Raw genomic sequence first — 13,735 nt, 5'->3', positions numbered from 1 at the left:
GGGGAAACCGAAGTACTCGGAGAAAACTCGCCCCAGCGTCACTTTGTCCACCACAAATCCCACTTGACCAGACCCGGGATCGAACCCGGGCCGCTGCGGTGGGAAGCCAGCGACTAACCGCTTGAGCTATGGCGCGGCCTCATCTCTCATATTAATGCACAACCCAAGATTGTAACCCCAGTCATATCATTTTAACACCTAACATACTCTACTCTGGGGCCGAGATTTGTATCTGAGACCTTCACAATATGATATATGGATGGTAACCGCGGAACGATGACAGGTGAGAGCTATAGAGTCTTCTACAGTGATGATCTTTGTCTTTCCGGTCTCTTGCAACGTATCTGCTTTGTAATTTGACTGCAGTTTCCAGGGACAAGCCTTACGGTGCCTTGTTCTATTTTTGTTAACGCAAACGTAGACTTGTTCTAATTCTGACATCTATGAATGGAGTGTTGGAACTACAAATGCATATAGAATGCTATTTTTAATTAATGGGTCATTATTAGCATATGTCGAAATAGGAGTATTCTGTTAAAATATTTCAATATTGTTCAAAGAAAAAAACAAAGTATCCTAATTTTTTTTCTGTTATCTTTCGATCCGATGATTCTAAACGTTAATAATGAACTTTAAGTCAACTTTTCAAGATGATGTACAGCTCATAAATTGATACGGAATATTTTCAATATCCTCAAAATTGATTGATATCCTTGAATCACTTCCTGGCAAGTTTCAACACACACGTTGATATTAAACTAAAGTCCGTGGCCTGTAGTCCGCAAGGGAACTATACCGACCGAGCGACCGCCGCTTGTCGGCGAAATTAGTGCCAACTTTAGCTGATAAACGTGTCGCGTGGTCAGCGTAACGAATCCCTACGGCCGTTAATCACGGGTTTCTAGACCGGAGCCACTATTTCCTTGAAATAGCTTCACAATTATCCTCACGAGGCTGAGTGGAACCCGTTCGAGAACCACTACTTCTCAGAAAATCTGTTAGCGTCGGGAATCGAACCCGGACCTCTGGATCTGTAGCCAGGAACTCTGACCACTAGACCACAGAGGCGGTCCACACGTTAATTGGCTGGCCCGACTCTGTAAGTGCGGGACTCACCTCGTTTTCAGAGTCCTCGTCCTGGCTGGTGTTGCCGAGTTGACCGTGACGCTTCGCCTTTCCCAGGAGCCCTTCCAGGCGGTCATACTCTTCCCGCAGGCCCCAGATTTCTCGCCGCAGCTGCTCGTTTTCTCTCCGCAATTTCTTGATGTCGTTCTGGCCTGAAGAGAGGCATACAACAATCTTCACTTACTATTCCTTATGTAAAGAAAGTAAAGGTATCCCTGTAACCGGCCGTGAAGGCCCATAGAGTTGTGAGACATGGAGGCTCCCACATTTTCTCTAGACAGTCTTTTCACAGATGGCGGAAAGGATCTTAGCCTTACGCGCCGGCCGTCCTTCACCCCCCAGGTAGATTCCTGGTACCCATTTTTGTTAGATGCTGAGTCGACCCCAGGGACATAATGCGGCTGGAAGGATTAGGTCAACTGAAATAATCCAATAACCTCATCGGGACTCGAACCCGCGACCTTCCGGCTTGTAGCATAGTGCCTCAACCAACTACGCTACCGCGTGCCCCCAGTCTCATCCTATAAGGAATGCAAAATACTTAGAAATATGTGAGTTGTGGTACGTCTCGAACGAAACGTGGAACCCCCCCAAAGTTACCTCGCTCCACTTCAGCGTTGATGTTGATGGTCCTCAGCCTCAGCTCCTCGTTCTCATACAGCATGCCACGTGACGACTTGCGGTCCAACCTCCTGTTCGGCTTGACGTTGACATCACGTCGACGCGCACGCAGCATGCTGGAGGTTCCAGGAGTCATCATCAGGTCTGCTAACTTATCCTTACTTCTCACGCCATTTTGTTCTCGTGATTATCCGCATCATCCTGAATTGTCCTAAGAGCAACAAAATATAAAACTGTTACTTACGCATCCGGTCTAGAAAACCGAAATTAACGGCCGTGAGAATCCGTTGCGCTTAGCGCGTGACACCCTCTATCCGCAGAAGTTTGTACTAACTTCGCCGACAAGCGGCGGTCGCTCGGTCGGTATAGTTCGCTAGCGGACTAAAAGCAGCATAGTTACCTACGTATCGAGGCCGATATTTCTTTGAAGTTCTCTCACAGTCATACCCTTCATGTTAATGTAATCTGCCAAGCGTACGTGACTTGGCTTCCACCAGAGTTGCCTGTTATCATCAGTGACTTTTAATCAGTTTCCCCTGTCTCCCCATGTGGTCAGTATTGTAGCGTGTATAGCTGTCGACAGGGAACATGCGTTGCTTGGCAACGACCGGTAAACACGTCAACAATACCCGGACTATCGCTAAGTAACGACAGCAACAATTGCCGCTATAGTTCAGTAACCGCGTGGAGGCGGGGTCGAATACCTCCACCGTGACCTTTCGAGTCGTAGGAGGCGACAAAACGGGACGTCTCAAATCTGAGACAGTAAAATATGGTCGCGAGTCCCAAGGGACTCGGACCCGAAAAAGACTGCGCTGACACGAGCAAGCAGCATATACAAAAGACAGACCCGTCCTCTTGTTATAGAGGGCGACCCACAATCAAGACCGTAACTGAGAAACGGTAATAAATATCTGGTCATGAGCCCCAGATGGGGCTCGACACCAAGACTTACTAACTGACTGACTGACCGTCAGCCACATTATGACTTTGACTTTGACTTCGAGTAGTAGTAGAGATCTGTCCGAGATCAGTCTGAGTTTAGTGAGAAATTCGTAATGCAGACGTTCAGAAGGAGTTCAATGTGTGAGCTGTTATAATTGACTGTAATTGTAAAGAAGCGCCAATAGATTCGATCATCAAATCCAGAACCCATTATTATTAGTCACGAAACCCCAAATACGTGATAATATTCTGAATAGCAATTTTGCTCGAATTCTCCTCAACAAAAATCTCTTTTCGTTTTATATGTCCCAAATTCGTTAACCGGACCAAGCGCTGTTAGTAGCACGTAACAAGTTTGCAGGTATTTCGGTTTAAGTTAGTTGCTTTCGTTGAAAGTTAACTGAAATTTCAGAAGGAAATATCACCTCCATCTTCAAGGTTGAATACTAAACATCGATTTACTTTCAACGACCTACACAGTATTATATCCAAGAAGATGGAATTCTTCATAACCACCGCTATGAGAATCTCAGATCCCGAACATGTATTTCAACTTTAACTATACAGAGAACAGCCTATATATGAACAGGAACAGAAGAAACCAGTGAAAGAGCATCTAATGGTTGTTGTTGTTGATGACCAATGGGTCAGAATTCGAGTGCTGGTGATGCAAGACTTTTCATTTCTCCATGTCACCCAGACAGACTCTCGACCCCACACAGCCTTTTATCCAATGGGTACCGGGGGTAAAGCATCCCGGGCGTGAAGGTAACCACTCACCTGTAATAAGTTCCGAGATCAGGAAAACTTGGGTCTATACATTCACTCTCCCATGTCCCTTCGTGGCGTAGTGCTTAATTAGTTAAACACAGGGAAAATTTTACCTTAACTTTTCCTTTAGTGTTCATAGATATGTCCCTGAGTGCTGTCTGGTGACCAAGCCCATAAATAGTAGAACAAAGCACAGATCTCGCCAGCTATACTGAATTAAAAAAAATATATTTATATTATAATTTCGTTTGCCGTGGCTACAGCTGCTTGAGTGGAAATTTATCGTGTGTTTTGCTGCAGAGAGTTAGTGTAAATATGCACAAATATGATTTTACAATAATCGAAACCAGGAATCATATAATCCCATAATATAACGGTAAATGATAAAAGTAAACTTGCCCCTGTTCTCAACGAATTAAGCACTATGCAATGAAGGCGTATGGAGAAGTGGATATATAGATCCACATTTTCTTGACCTCGGCACTAGCTGGAAGTGAGTGGTCAACTTCATGACCAGGCCGCTATATCCCCGGGGAAAGAGCCCTGTATCAATTGGATAGGAGGTTGGGTGGACCCCAGTGCGGGTCTGGACGACGTGGAGAAGAGAAAATTCTTGACTGTACCGGAACTCGAACCCCGAACCCTCGGTCGGCCAGCCCGTAGCCAGTCGCTCTACCGACTGCGCTATCCCGGCCATGTTGAGTACGATCTAAAAGTTCTAGATTTTTTTTACATTATTTTTTGTTCATCGTCCATGGGCCAAATTAAGTAGGGCTTTTACATGGGGTGGAGATTGAATCCGGTCTCCGAAACGTTTTAAATAAAAATAGGACGATGGATAATATCCAAGAAATCAATCATTGTCTCGTGCTGAACTTCCGTCGCTGAGTACACTCGCCAACTTCATGTAGTGGGTCATAACAAATGACGCTATTTCTCCGTGAAGCAACATCTGATCTGCTAGTCAGGTACGGAACTTTGCGACAAAGACAGCGTTAGTTACGTTACACATGTCGGCAGCAAGGCAAATATTTTTTATTGCTAGTGGGGTGGGACTAAGTCCCTTGTACTGCGGCCACTTCTGGCCTATTGTACCCAGATGATAGGTGAGGGTGATTGTGGAGCAATTGGTGGAATGGAGATTGGCAGGGGAAAACAAAGTACTCGGAAAAAACCTGCCCCACCGCCAATTTGTCCACCACAAATCCCACTTGACCAGACCATACTCCAAGTTATTTGTTCATTATAATAATCCTATCAAGTATTTTCCTGAGCTACTGGTATTGACAAAGGAAGTCATTGTTTGCAGTTGTATTAGAAATTCTCGTGTATTAGATATGATTCATTGAGTTGGCAAACATAAAGCAATGGGGCACATTTTAATTTAGAAATTCACACATATATACATTCACTGCTTAACGTGATTTATTATCTTAATGGGCTTGTTTATTTTGTTTTCTTATTTTGTTTAATGTTAATATTTAGAATGATATTGTAGCGTGTACAGCCGTTACTATGCAATTACCGCGAGACATGCGAATGAACAACGGTATTACACAACTCGTTTCCAGGCAACGGATCGCTAAACGTGTTCCCGTGGCAACAAATACTCACGCAACAATAGAGTTACTGTTGGAAACGGTGTTTTCTACTCGGTCTGTGCAAAGGAACCTGCTACCTGCTTCATGCTAGTCTCTTGCTTGGCTTATTCTTTTACCCTGAAAGTTTACTCGGCATGTTCCTCCGAAACATCAGTTGACTTTCAACAGACTACACGGTCTTAGTTAGTTAGTTAGTTATTGGAGAGGGTGGGTTTCCCCATGCACTTAGACCGGTATTGGTCCATTGTGATTCCCTCTATGATATTCTACCAGTTTCTATACCCTACCGATATTGTTGCGTACCATCAGTCCCGCCGAGCCAGCGAGTTCGGCCTCCACTGGCTTGATGGTGTCTATAATGCTTCCCCCATCTATCAGAGGCATTAGAGACTACTGTTGGGCGGGAAACGTCCTTGAATTTGGCTCAGTGACCTCCTTTGGAGATATGAGGTTCTTTTACGTGCCGTAAAACAACGACACGGAACCCACGGCTTAAAGTCCCTCCCGGAGGACTTGTTCCCTGAATTTTTCCGCCCTTTAAACATTCGACGACCTCCGCCGGGTTTGAACCCGCGTACCACGAGTCATGAGGTGGGAACGTTACCTCTAGACTACGGAGGCCGCTTCTACACGATCTTATATCGCTGAAGATAGAGACAGTTACAGTTTCCTTCTCTTTAGTATATCAATTCGCATTTTGAAACGGGTTATTCGTGTGTCGGATCTTGAATCAAATATGTAAGCAGCTGTAACCAATTTGCTCTTAAGGTTTTTCTTTTTTTTACAACAACAAAGCTTTCCCTAACCGTCTCATATTCAAAATATTTTAATGTTGCAGAACTTATGAAAATAGGACAAGTGGCTTTATTAAATAAACGTGAACTAAATTAAACATGACGTTAACACACAACAGAAGAACTGTTATCATAGTGAGAATGGATGCCATTTCTATTTAAGATTGTTTTATATACTAAGATGCGCTAACTTGCTATTAAAACAATCAAAGTGGTGAGTTGGAGCTCCCATTAATCCTAGGAATAACACAAGCACACAGTTCAGGGCGATCTGTTGGGTCTCTCTAGATCAAACAACAGAAGGAAAACAAGTACCATATTGCAAAGATATGCAATGACTGGCAAACATCGCTACCAACAAATTGTAAAAGTCGGCACTGCTTCGTCGGATAACAGCTTTGCTAGTTGGGTGGGCAACTACCAGTGTTCTCTCAAGTAGGTAGCTTATTTCTTACAATTTGTCCTGACATGGTAACGTAGATTTCATTGAATGAGATTATGGGTTCCAAGTATAGGAATTGAATAAGGGTTACGCAGTAATTTTTCTAGTAGAACGCAACAGTTTGGCTTTATACGTAATTTGAGGGCGTGATATTCGAACCTGAAAAAAAAATTATTTCTTGACATATCCTCCATCAAAATTGATACACTTGTCTTATTGCTTTATCAGTGAGTCGAAACCCGAGGCATAGAAGTTTTTTTACTCTTGTCTCAACCAATTCCGCCCCTCCATCTCTACCTCTTTGTCGTCGACAAAATGTCTGACATATTCTCGACCCAGTTGTGAAACGCTTTAAGCGACAAGCACTTCCCACCGTAATGAGGAAATATTTCTTGTGAATATCTTTGAACTGAAAACCTTTGCCCACAGAAAAACATAAAGTAAATCGCTGTTCTTCGGTAATACACGCCTGAAGCACGGTCGCCATTTTGATTACTAAAATCAGCCTATGAACATGTGCATGTGCGTCTGCTACCTAGAATGTCATGAAGCTGGACTGTGCTGCTACCTGGTGATACACATAGAACATCGCTTACCTAGTACATCCATTACAGCTGTTTTACTTCCATTTGTGATCTGTTTACTGACTCTTCCTCACAAACGAATGGGCAAGATACCTTACCCTAATCTACATTTATTTACGCTATACAGAGTTTAGACACCATAATTTTGCTTGTGGTTCTGTATGGGTGTGAAACTTGGTTTCTGATATTTAGGGATGAACATAGACTGAGGGTGTTTGAGAACAGGGTATAAAAAAAAAGTAACGCTATCCCTGTACCAAGCTGTGAAGGCCCATAGGTCTGTGAGACGTTGAAGGTCCCACATTATCTAGACAATCGGCTCAAAGATGGCGGTAAGGTTGTCAGCCTTACGCGCTGGCCGCGCTTTACTCCCCAGGAAAATTTCTGGTACTCATTTCTGTTAGAGGCTGAGTCAAGCCCACGGCCATAGTGCGGCTGGAAGGATTATGTCTGAGGAGAATATTTGGACCGAGGAGAGATGAAGTGACAGGAGGCTGGAGAAAACTGCATAATGAGGAGCTTCACGACTTGTACTCTTCTCCAAGTATAATTAGAATGATCAAGTCAAGGAGGATGAGATGGGCAGGGCATGTAGCAGGAATTAGGGAGACGAGGAATGCGTATAGGATATTGGTGGAAAAGCCAGAAGGAAAGAGACTACTGGGAAGACCAAGGCGTAGGATGGTGGACAATATTAAAATGGATCTTAGACAGATAGGATGGGATGTTATGGATAAGATTGATCTGGCTCAGGATCAGTGGAGGGCACTTGTGAACACGGTAATGAACCTTCGGGTTCCATAAAATGCTGGGATTTTCTTGAGTAGCTGCAGAATTGGCGGCTCCTCCAGAAGGGCTCAGCTCCATGAGTAAGTAAGTAAGAACAGAGTTTAGACTACAACAATTCATAATCTGCTTTGAACTCTTCTTTTCTGTTACTACCCACGACGGATCAGCGAGAACATTCTGTTTCTGAGAGAATTGTGATTAATGAATTTCTTCTCACGTGCAGTAACTTGTTACTAAAAGACTGCTTCGGTTTGGAAAACATCCATCATTTCTAGTCACAACGCTCACCGGCAGCCATCTTGCCCATCTTGCAGCTCTGCTGGTATCAGACTGGCATGTCGTTATGCCAAGTGATTCCCAACTTGTTACATCCTGTCAGAGGAGCCAGTACTTAAAATTTCTATACAAACAAGCATGGCGTTATTAACATTCAATCGGTAACTTCAGCTGCTGACATTTACTTTATTATCTATCAATCATCCAAACACAAACAGGCTACTCGACATTAGTCTGTCAGCACCTACTCACGCTGGTTTCTCGCTCGCGGATTTTCTTCTTTTTTCTTCTAACCTGAAGATGGAGGCGATACGTTCCTCCGAAACGTCTCTTAACACAATATCTACACGGCGCCACATCTCAGAAGACTGCTATCTTCATAGTCACCGCCTTGTAAACCTCAAATCTTACTTACATTAATTTGTTTAGCATTGCTAAAAATTCGTAAGTTGCTCTAATTAGGTGAAGATGTTACAGATTAGTCTGGTGAATAACGGAATAGAATTATTTGTTTTTTATTGTGATATTAAAATTAGGTTTGCCAGCCAGTATATCAGATTATTGTATACACCGTGAATTACACAGTAAAACGTAAAGCTATCCCTGTAAGAGACCATGGAGGCCCATGGGGTTGTGAGACGTCGAGGCTCCCACATTTTCTAAACAGTAGGCTCACAGATGGCGGTAAGGTTGTCGACCTTACGCGCCGGCCGCCCTTTATCCACCAGAAAGATTCCTGGTACTCATTTCTGTTAGAGGCTGAGTCCATTCTAGGGCATTAGTGCGACTGGAAGGTTTAGGTCAATTGNAGTATTTTAAGACTAAACAAAAGAAAAAGAGCAACATAAACGTATCTGCTTGTATGTCTCTTAGTTCACTTAACATCCCTCGTAAAATCTTCCTCCCCCTCTTCTCTGGTTTACACATTAGAAGGGAGGCTGGAGGAGATGAACCATGTTCACGCCTTCTGGCACGTCACCAGACTGCAGAAGGTTACTCTTTATTGTCCATTTAATTCTCGCTATATTGAATTACGTTCGCTACTGTTGAGAAATCTCATTGGCTGTGCGATCGTAAAACTGCGCAACCCTTAAACATCACACGTTCAATTTAAGTAAATAGATCGCTATTTTCGTCGTAGATTTTCTAATTCCTTCCACAACATTCTACATTTTAAATTAATCTAACACCCAGATCACTAATTTTAGCAAAACCTTTTTTTTTAATTCGCTTCGTGGGGGTTGGAATCCAACTGAGTCCACTCGGCTCGGCGACCACTGATTGGCCTATTGTAGCCTGCCCCGGGTGATTATGATGATGGAGAATTTGGTGGAAAAAATATTATCCCCAGCTCCACTTAGTCCACCACAAATCCCACTTGACCAGACCCGGGATCGAACGCGGGCCGCAGCGGTGGGAAGCCAGCGACTAACCGCTTGAGCTATGCCGCGGGCCTTAGCAAAAGCTTATTTACTTAATCTGTTCCTCTTATTCCTTTACGGTATCGAGTTTATTTTTCTATTTTGTTCATTTTACATACGGCACAAAACATTAATAAGACCTGTTGCTACATACGGGGCAGGAACATGGACCTTAACAGAACAGAAGAGAATGCACTGAGAATGTTCGAGAGAAAAATAATACACAAAATATACGGACCAGTGATGGAAAATATTATATATGGAGGATAAGATACAATGAAGAGATAAACACATCACTGAAATGAGATGATGTAGTAAGATTCATCAGGTTACAGAGAATAAGATGTTTGGGACATGTCGGAAGAATGGAAGATAATGCAAAGCCAAAGAAACGTTCTGTAGCCAGAAACTCAGACCACTAGACCACAGATGCGTTCGTCTGGCTTTATACGTTTATTAATGAAATAATTCAGTTTATTTCTACAGCTTAAATATAATTTATTTCTGAACTAGTAGGGAGGCAGAAAAGAATCACTGCATTGAAATTGGCATGTGGTTGCAATCAAAAAATTCTAAATAACATGAGTTGAAATTATACCATGTTTGTTAAGATATATCACATTAAATTGTAAACTGATAAAAATCATACACACATAGACGCCAGTGGTGCTGTTTAGTGCTTTAAATCCAGGACGAAACGTCTATTACCGCAGGTGCTGAAAAATAAAACTGGTCGTGAATGTCAAGGGGCTTGTCGGGAAGATGAACTGAATGGAGGTAAACAGCCAGTCGTAAAGTAACTTTGATTCTGACTCTTACTCTGACCCAGTCAGTTAAGAATCGGCAGGCGAGTTCCGGATTTATCTGTTGAAAGTCAGCCTGTGAAGAGAAGGCTAGGTGGTTGTTGTGAAATGGCTGCCAGCCTGAGAGTTGTTATTTAAGACAAGAGCTCTGTACGTGAGGCTGTGAAGACAGAACCTAAGCACGTGAAGCTCAAAAATTTCCATTGTTAGAAGCCGTTGCCAGGGAATGGATGATGAAAACACTGCAGGGTGGAAAAGAACTTAGCGAATGCTGTGGTGATTTGTAAAGGATGGAGATTAGCGATAGCTCTGTAGTTCCGAGTGGTGTGTATAAGTGATCAATAAATCCATTCAATTCAAAACCCCTCTATGGTGAGATACATAATCCCAATTTCGAATTGTAGACTCGAAATATCCTAAGAATTAAACTGCATATAATAATAATAATTCAGGTCCATGATANAAGATTTATCATCTTATACATTGTGTTTCAAACTCGCGTATTATATCAATCTTCCGCTATGGGAGTCGTTCTTCCTGTTTTTTGTGCATACTGTGTCTTGTGGTGTGTCCTTCTTTGGCTGCGTGCGTTGTAATGCTCACAGTGTAATGTAATGCCAAAACATGTAGTGAGGTGACAAGCGAGATTGTGTGCACTAGAAGACGGTCAATACATACACATCATGGACGTGAATCAGTGCAACAGGACGCTAAAATACAACATAATAATTCTCAATGAATATATAGCAAAATGCCGATTTGTAAGTTGGCTGCTCTGACAGACGTTAATTTCTCTCCCAGATACTGTGTTTAAATAGGCAAAAACTTTGTTAGCTTTTTCCGGTTCTTACACTTCATGTTTCTGTTTTCACAGCATTTGGCGCTACTTGTCGTCTGCAGGGAAACACTAAAATATAGGACTACTGAAACTAAATACGTGGCTGTGTAATGCAGATTACGAAGCATTAAGCACATATTCATTTTCAGTAACGGAAATATTTAATAACCTGTTTTTTTATATAAAAGTTCCATAAAACTACTGGTGAAAATTAAAATACATACACAGAACTAAATTAAAAACCAAATTCACCCACTGGATTAGGGGTACTCGACGGCATAGTTGGTTGAGGCACTATACTACAAGCCGGAAGGTCACGGGTTCGAGTTCCGATGAGGTGGATTTTTTTCTCAATTTACCTAATTCTTCCAGCCCAGTGGTCTCTTTCCTTCTGGCTTTTCCACCAATATCCTATACGCATTCCTCGTCTCCCCCATTCGTGTTACATGCCCTGCCCACCTCATCCTCCTTGACTTGATCATTCTAATTATACTTGGGGAAGAGTACAAGTTATGAAGCTCCTCATTATGCAGTTTTCTCCAGCCTTCTGTCACTTCATCTCTACACTTTTAAAATGTTTCTGTTAATTTTATAAATAGTTACATAGGCCTTTAACTGCCTGATCCAAATAATTTTATCTAAATACATTATTCAAAATTAAGCCATGTGTTACAATTAATGTTCTCACTCCTTTAATTGCGTGAATTTTCTCATTTTGCAAGTCCCTTGCAGAATGCTTTCTTAAATTACCGTCAGTCTTGTCTTTACAAGATACTTGTTTTCTCTACAAAAACACATTACTAACAAACAAACTCCATCGCCTGTAGTCCGCAAGCGAACTATACCGACCGAGCGACCGCAGTTTGTCGGGGAAATTAGTGCCAACTTTAGCAGATAGAGGGTGTCGCGTGGTCGGAGCAACGAATCCCCATAACCATTAATCTCGGTTTTCTAGACCGGAGCCGCTATTTCCTTGAAATAGCTCTTCATTTATCCTCACGAGGCTGAGTGGACCCTGTTCCAGACCCACTACTACTCAGAAAATCTGGTAGCGGCGGGAATCGACCACTAGCCCACAGAGGCGGTCACAAAAACACATTACGTCTGATACCTAAAACCTTGCAGTTATTTTGAAATGTTATGTTAGAAACATAGCATTTGTAGCTTACCTTAAAAAACATTATTGTTCCCAAAATGTTCCGTATGACTGGAAGCTGGAAACAGCTGAAATTCTAAGTGCATTAAGTGTAGCAGTCCTAGAAGCAATTATACTGGATTTCCTGTCACGCTAACTGTACGGATGAGATAAGAAGAAGCACAATATCTGTGAAGCTAGTTGTGTTCCTGTGACATTCCATAATCCAAAACAGTATTACGAACTCAATATTGGTCACTTAGCAAAAACAGGAAAGACAACATAGGATAATACGTAATCTCAGAATTCTTGACACTGCAGGTTAAGAACAGAGGATTCAGTTATGAAAATTATAAAACACGAAATGAGTTGTACTTTTGTTGCCTTAGCACATTAAACAAAAACACACACACGTCGTCATGTAGGCAGGAAAACAATACGTCACTTCCGGGTTGGTTGCTAATTGTTGCGTGTTTTATTCGGAGTGTCCGAGATGGTGGCACTGCGCATCTCAACTGAATGGATGATACGGAAAGATCGGTGTCTTGGGAATGCTGTTTTGTTAGAGTTGCCAACTTGACCGCTTTACTCGCTGAAACTGTAGCAAAGAAGCGTTTACATTCTAGCGCAAGGATTTCGGGACATTTTGATGGCTGCGAGAGGGCTGAGATCTGAAGAAGGTGGGAAGGTCGAGTTAGGTAATTTAAGGATGGAGCGAGACAGCGCACCGCACAACGCGTCTCGTTCACACTGAAGCGACTCGAACCTACACGTGTGGTGTCTCCCAGAGCAGCATTCAACTGGCAGAGAGAAATCCTACATTTCCCGGAGTTCTTCACCATACCCACAGCACTCAGCTTTGGATCATGCCGATTCAACTGAATTTCATTCACCCTGAGACCCCAATTTTAGAACATGTTTTAATAGTGTCATATTATTTACCTTTGCAACTGTAAATGGCTTTAACTTTTCCATTTTCAAACCAAAACTATATATTCGTTGTTCATAATATTTATACGTCTCACTGGTTTGATAATATTTGTTCTGTGTTAGAAATGGGGGTACGCGGTAACGTAGTTGTTTGAGGCACTACACTATAAGCCGGAAGGTCGCGGGTACAATTCCCAAAGAGGTCATTTGTTTTTTTTTTCAATTGACTTGATCTTTCAAGCCCCGCTATGGCCCTGGGGTCGACACAGCCTCTTAACAGAAATGAGTACCTGGAATCTTTCTCAGGGTAAAGAGCGGTTGTCCCGTAAGGCTGGCAACCTCACCGCCATCTGTGAGCCGGTTATCTAGATATGTGGGAGCCTCGACGTCTCACAACCTTATGGGCCTCTACGGCCTGTTATAGGGATAGTTTTACCTTTACCTTTACCTGTGTAACAAATGCAGACTGTCGAGTTGCTTGTAGTGCTATTTTCTTTACTACTTTTATTACTTTATCTCTTTTGGGAACACATTTTTCTCAACATGTTTTCGTCTAACATCCTCACTCTTGCCCTTAAATAAGAAACCAAGATTCACTCTGCTATAGGGCAACATGTAAAATTATCTTGCTACAGGTGTGTGTGTGTGTGTGGTTTTGGG

The 13,735-nt window shown here is 42.5% G+C and overlaps 1 protein-coding gene across 2 annotated transcripts in view; it reads right to left on the bottom strand.

The window, feature by feature from the left end:
- LOC111871406 (mucin-17) overlaps positions 1-12,759 on the bottom strand; it is a 74,133-nt gene extending 61,374 nt beyond the window's left edge. For both annotated transcript variants that reach the window (XM_023864535.2, XM_023864620.2), the window contains exons 1-3: positions 12,180-12,759; positions 1,726-1,957; positions 1,117-1,277 (exon numbers count right to left, since the gene is read on the bottom strand). The gene's annotated coding sequence lies outside the window, so the exon portion shown is untranslated. The remainder of the gene's footprint in view (positions 1-1,116; positions 1,278-1,725; positions 1,958-12,179) is intronic.
- Positions 12,760-13,735: the final 976 nt, after the last annotated feature.

Source organism: Cryptotermes secundus, unplaced genomic scaffold (genome assembly GCF_002891405.2).
Source record: "Cryptotermes secundus unplaced genomic scaffold, Csec_1.0 scaffold112, whole genome shotgun sequence".
NCBI lineage: Eukaryota > Metazoa > Arthropoda > Insecta > Blattodea > Kalotermitidae > Cryptotermes > Cryptotermes secundus.
The sequence above is the reverse complement of the archived record's forward strand: the minus strand, read 5'-3'. Positions and strand labels throughout refer to the sequence as shown.